Source organism: Triticum aestivum, chromosome 4D (genome assembly GCF_018294505.1).
Source record: "Triticum aestivum cultivar Chinese Spring chromosome 4D, IWGSC CS RefSeq v2.1, whole genome shotgun sequence".
NCBI classification, from domain to species: domain Eukaryota; kingdom Viridiplantae; phylum Streptophyta; class Magnoliopsida; order Poales; family Poaceae; genus Triticum; species Triticum aestivum.
Genome location: NC_057805.1, coordinates 359,854,031 through 359,860,881, shown reverse-complemented (window position 1 = coordinate 359,860,881; position 6,851 = coordinate 359,854,031).

Genomic DNA, 6,851 nt, shown 5'->3' with positions numbered 1-6,851 from the left:
AAACATAAAAGGAGAAATGAAAAATTAAAAAAAAAAACTAGGGGACCTCGCACCCGACATGGGTCGGCCCAGAAGGTGCGCAGGGGAGCCGGGGGTGCGAGCTAGGGTGCTAGGGGCGCCCTACACCGGTTTATGCCATATGTGGCATTATAAGCTATCGTGAGTGAAGGCGAAATCACTAATGGAGGTGGACTCCTTCCAAAGATCACTCCCACCTCCTCAAGTTGTGACAAGTGGCGCGCTGCATGTGCGCCACTTGTCGCAACCTGGGAGTTTTCCCTGTTTCGTAGATCCGTTTATTCAAAACATTTTATCTCTTAAACCATGCATCCAAATCTCGAACCGTCTTCCGTTGGATTTTTCGCGTTGAGATATTCAAAATTAGATACCATGCTGATAGGTTTTGACGAACTTTTTTTCACGAAAAAATGGACCAAAAAGGGAAGAAAAAACCAAACCGGAAGCACGTTTTTCCCTTTCCGGAAGTTGTTTCTGAGAGGCACGGTCGTACCTCTCGCGCAAGCAAAACCGTGCCCCTCATGAAAGGAAAAAACGAACATGGATTTTCTTCGTATTCGCGAGGCACGGCCGTGCCTCTCGGGAAGCAAAATCGTGCCTCTCACGGAAAAAAGAGAGAAAAATATGTTTTTTTCGTTTCCGAGAGGCACTATCGTGCCTCTTGCGAAAGCAAAACCGTGCCTCTCATGGAAGAAAAAAAAACGTGTTTTTTTTGTTTCCGAGCGTGCCTCTCGCAGAAGCAAAACCGTGCCTCTCACGAAAACAAAAAGGCTCGTTTTTGCGCAAAAAAAGTTTCCCAAATTTTTTGTCCAAAAGCTAAGAAAGTTCGGTGGAAACCAAAAAAGTGAAAAAACAAAAAAATACTATCTAAAAAGTCAAAAACATGTGCGGATAAATAAATAAAAACAAAATGCGAAGGGAGCGACCAGAGCGCGACAGATGGCGGCGGCTGAGAGCGCGTGATGTGCCACGCTCTCAGCCCACCCTCAAGTGATCGTTGGGAAGCTCCCGAAGGAGCGCTCGTCAATTGTCTACTCCCCTACGCGGCGGCTAGGGTTTTGTCTCCTCTCGACGATCCTGATCGCCGTTGAGTCCTACCTTCTCTCCGGCGATCTGCAAGGCTTCTGCGCGATGGAAGCTGCGATGGCAACCCCTTCGGATGCACGCTTGGCAGCGAGTGGCGGGTCTCGAGGTGGCAAAACGGATAACCTAGATGATTTCTTCGAGCAGCTTGACCTAGAAGATGAGGTGTTCGATGATCTGGTGATCGAAGAGGAAATTCTGGAGATCAATAACCGTGTACGATGTATGGCTCTTACTCGGGTGCTCACTGATAAGACCTTCAGCCAGTCGGCGTTCTTCAAGGACATGCGGGCGGCTTGGAACCCGGTGCAGCCGGTGAGATTCCGGCCAGTTGGTGCCAATCTGTTTGTGGTGCAGGCTTCATGCCTTGGCGATTGGGAGCAGATCATGTTCCAAGGGCCATGGATTTTTTGATTTTGGGTTGTGCCTCTTCTCCCATACGATGGATTCAGCAGGGCGGAGGATGTTTAGTTCATTCATATTCCCATTTGGTTGCATATGCACAAACTTCCCGACAGTTATTGTAGTATGGATATTGTGGAAAAATTGATTCGCACGGCTGGTGAGATCTTGGAGTTCAGGCTTTCAGGAAATTCTAGAGGAGATTATGGGAGGATTAGAGTGAAACATGATGTCAGAGAACCTCTAACAAAGCACGTCGGTATCATTAGAGGAAAGGAGAGGCTGGTGTATTCTATGAGATACGAGAAACTTGCACGTTTTTGTAAGCACTGTGGTAAAATCGGACATGAGCATAAGGAGTGTGGATTGGGTGTTTACACAACAAAGGAATTTAAGTTTGGGGATTGGTTATATGCAGATCTACCAAACATGAACAGAGCTGAGATTGAAGGAGGTGGTCGGGCTTTTGCTCCTCCACCGGCTGATGAAGCTATGTACCTAGGGTAGGGTCATGGATCTGTCCAAGACATTCCCTCCCCAAGGACATCACCCTAAAGCCAGGAACATTCGAAGGATACCATCATCCACTCGACCAGAAACATTCCACTCGGAAGAATGATTGTCACTCGACCGTAACGAAAACCACTCGACGTACAGAAGATCTAAAGTCAATCAGCATATCAACGGTCGGACGTTTACTCATAGACTTTAATGACCATTTATGTCACTTTATTATTAGCGTTACCAGTAATGCCCTGTCTTAATGTACCTTAAACCCTGTGTAACTGAGGGCCGGAGGGGTCTAGCGAACTCTATATAAGCCACCCCCTCCTCAGTGACAAGGGTTCGCACCCCCTGTAACACACACGCATATAATCCAGTCGACCGCCTCCGGGCACCGAGACGTACGGCTGTTACTTCCTCCGAGAAGGGCCTGAACTCGTAAAACTCGTGCGTACAACTTCGCCATAGCTAGGATCTTGCCTCTACATACCTACCCCCCATTCTACTGTCAGACTTAGAACCACGACAGTTGGCGCCCACCTTGGGGCAGGTGTCTTAGCGACTTGTTGGAGAAGTTGCAATTTTTCCGATCCCCATCATCATGGTTTCTGGCGGAGGATTGGCCGAGGGCCGTGAGATCTGTCTCGGCGCGCTCGTGTTCGTCGCTGACGACTCCGCTTGGCTCCAAGAGGCTCCACTCGACGTCGAGGCGCTCCCCGTCCGCGGGGCAACGCACTTTCGCGCGTGCATCCGCGGCGTCCTTCTGCGGCAGCCGTCGACTCAATATCGCTCGGCTCCCGTGGCGTCCTCACTCCCTGCTGCTCGCCGGCGCAAGCGTTCCGGTCGGTCGCGGCTCTAGCGGTGGGTGAGGCACGCGGTGGCTCGCCAGTCGGCCATCCCACAAGTCGCGGCAATCGAGCCCGACGAAACTCTCTACGGCCTGTTCGATCTGTCGACTGGCTCCGTCGAGACTGCATCCGAGTGCGACAGCAGTGACCCCGCGGCAGAAGTCCTGATGGTCAACGGACCGCGCAGTCCTCCTGGCTTCCCCCGCGGTGACGGTGGTGATGGCGGTGGTGATCCGTCACGCGTCCATGACGAGTATCGCCCCGAGCCCCTATCTTCGCAGCAGAGGGAAGAGCTTCGTCGTCGTAACATGGATGCACTTCACACTCCTATCGTCGGAGAAACCCCCAAGGCCCAGGCCTTGGAGGAAGCGCGCCTGGCCAACTTGGCTGAGCGCACTCGACTGGAGAACCTCCAGCACGCACTCGACGAGCGTGCTCGGCAGCGGATTCCTGAGTCCAGTCGACGACAGCTTTTTCCGCCTCCAACTCAGGTATATCGAACTCCGATTCAGAATCTCACAGCTGCAGCCCGGATAGCAGAGTCGATTCAGCCTTCCCAGTCAGAAGCTGGCAGAGGTTTGATGCAGATCAGGGCTTTACTCCGGGTAGCGGGAGAACAAAATACAGCAGTGTCACAGTCGCAGAATAGGATCCATAGCAAATCCATTGTAGCAGACACAGTCCAGTCGGCTCACAGCCCGAGATCACCCCCGAGGCGTGAGGGACGTGGAGACCGACGAGATCAGTACAGAAACCCTGAGCAGTATGATCACCGACTCGACCACGATGGTCATCGTCGAGTGCCCACACCTCCCCCAAGGAGTGGGTCGTACGTGCCTCGGCAGCACGATGACAGACGCCCTCACAGTGGTGGGCGAAGGATTCCAGTCGACCCCCGGGAGCCAGGCTTTGATGCGAGATCTATTCTCGTTCAAGGTCTGGTTGACAGGAACAGAGCGCACAGAGAAGGCCATGATAGAGATTACCCGACTGGCAGCAGAGTGCATGTTTCAGGTCCGGAGTGTTTCAGCAGAGCCATCAGAGCTGCAGTGATTCCTCCCAACTTCAGGTTGGCGACTGGAGTCAGCAAGTTCACTGGTGAGTCCAAGCCTGACACTTGGCTTGAGGACTACCGAGTGGCTGTTCAGATTGGTGGCGGCAATGATGAAGTGGCCATGAAGCACCTTCCTTTGATGTTGGAGGGCTCGGCCAGAGCGTGGTTGAACCAGTTGGCGCCAGGCAACATTTATAGTTGAGAGGAACTCGCCCGAGTGTTTGTTAGGACCTTTGAAGGTACATGCAAACGACCAACAGGGTTGACAGAGTTGCAGTCTTGTGTGCAGAAACCAAATGAAACCTTGAGAGATTATATCCAGAGGTGGATCATGTTGCACCACACGGTGGAGAACGTGTCAGATCACCAAGCAGTTTGTGCCTTCAAGGAAGGTGTCAAGTATCGAGAATTGAATCTGAAGTTCGGTCGGACTGGAGATATATCTCTGAGTCGGATGATGGAAATTGCCACCAAGTATGCTAACGGTGAAGAGGAGGATCGGCTCCGGAGTGGCAAGCACAAAACAGTCGCCCATGAAACCGGAGGAGGGAACTCCAGTCGGAAGCAGAAGCGCAAAGCCGAGCCAGCTGCTCCTGGTGAAGCCTTAGCCGTGACTCAAGGAAAGTTCAAGGGGAAGCCCAAAGGGCCGTGGAATCCCAAGAAAGTGAAAGATCAAGATGGAAATGATGTGTTGGATTTACCCTGTCACATCCATACCAAGAAAGATGAGGAGGGTAACCTGATTTACCCCAAACACACCACTCAACAATGTCGGCTGCTGATTCAACAGTTCCGAGAGAAACAACCCAAGGAGAAGGAAAAGGAGTCGGACAAGGGTGAAGATAAAGAAGAAGATGATGATGGTTTTCCCAACGTCAATTCTACTCTGATGATTTTTGCCGATGTTGAAAGCAAAAGTCGATTGAAAGTTATAAACAGAGAGGTGAATATGGTTGCTCCGGCGACACCCAGTTATCCGAAGTGGTCCCAGACTGCCATCACATTCGACCAGTCTGACCACCCAGCGCGTATCGCCACCCCTGGGAGGCAAGCGCTGGTGGTCGACCTAGTTGTCGAAGGCACTCGACTGACTAAAGTGCTGATGGATGGTGGTAGTGGCCTAAATATCCTGTATGCGGAGACTTTGAAGGGAATGGGCATTCCGATGTCCAAGCTCAGTGAAAGCAATATGAGTTTCCATGGCGTCATACCTGGCAAGAAGGCTGAATCACTTGGCCAGATCGCCCTTGACGTGGTTTTCGGTGATTCCAGAAATTACCGAAAGGAAAAGTTGACGTTTGAAGTCGTGGATTTCCAGAGTGCTTATCATGCTATTCTGCGTAGGCCTGCTTATGCACGTTTTATGGCTCGGCCATGTTATGTGTACCTCAAACTGAAGATGCCTGGTCCCAGAGGAGTGATCACTATCACTGGCAATCGGCAGAAGGCGGAAGAGTGCTTCCAGAAGGGCTCAAAGATCGCCGATGCACAAATGGCAGTAGTAGAATTGCAAGAGTATCAGAAAAATGCAGATCCGAGTGATTTGCTACGAGCCAAGAAGCCTGCCACAGACTCTGCATTTCAGTCGCCTGGTGAAACGAAGCCGATTCATATTCACCCGACCGATCCCAATGCTGCTTCGACTCACATTTTGACAACACTTGACTCCAAATAGGAAGAAGCGCTCATCCAGTTCCTCCGTGAGAACTGGGACATCTTCGCATGGAAACCTTCTGACATGTCGGGTGTTCCCAGGGGGCTGGCTGAGCACCGTTTGCGAGTCAACCCAAAAGTGAAACTAGTCAAGGAACATCTTCGACGGTCCACCGTACATAAGAGAAAAGCAATTGGTGAAGAAGTAGCTCGGCTCCTGGCAGCTGAGTTCATTCGAGAGATTTACCACTCCGAGTGGCTCGCCAATGTTGTCATGGTCCCCAAGAAGGACGACTCACTTCGCATGTGCATTGACTTCAAGCATATCAATCGGGCCTGCCCGAAAGATTATTTTCCTCTCCCCCGGATCGACCAAATAGTCGACTCGACTGCGGGGTGTGAGTGACTGTCTTTTCTAGACGCCTATTCCGGGTACCATCAGATCCGACTGTATGGGCCTGACGAGATTAAAACAGCTTTCATCACTCCATTCGGATGCTTCTGTTATGTCGCCATGCCATTCGGCCTGAAGAATGTCAGAGCCACGTTCATGAGGATGATTCAGAAGTGTTTGCTCACTCAAATCAGTCGGAACGTGGAAGCGTACATGGAGACATTATGGTCAAGTCACGTAAGGGTTCCGACCTGCTGGCTGACCTTGCTAAAACTTTTGCCAACCACAGAAGGTATGATATCAAGCTTAATCCATCAAAGTGCACATTTGGAGTTCCTGGCGGAAAATTACTCGGTTTCCTCATTTCCGAACGAGGGATTGATGCTAACCCAGAGAAAGTTGGTGCCATCCTCCGAATGAAACGCCCTGTGCGTGTGCATGATGTTCAGAAGCTTACTGGTTGTTTGGCCGCCTTGAGTCGATTCATCTCTCGCCTCGGTGAAAAGGCATTGCCTCTTTACCGACTGATGAAAAAGTCTGACAAGTTCGAGTGGACTCCTGAAGCTGACGCAGCATTTGCAGAGCTCAAAGCCCTGTTTCCACCCAGCCGGTGCTCGCTGCCCCAATCAGCAAAGAACCTTTACTGCTTTATATTGCAGCCACTGGACAAGTTGTCAGTACAGTACTCACGGTCGAGCGAGAAGAAGAAGGGAAAGCCTATAAAGTTTAGCGCCAGGTGTACTATGTTTCTGAAGTCCTGACTCCATCCAAGCAAAGATATCCACATTATCAGAAGCTTGTCTATGGTATTTATATGACCACGAAGAAGGTTGCACACTATTTCTCTGACCACTCCATTACAGTCGTCAGCGACGCTCCATTATCAGAGATTTTG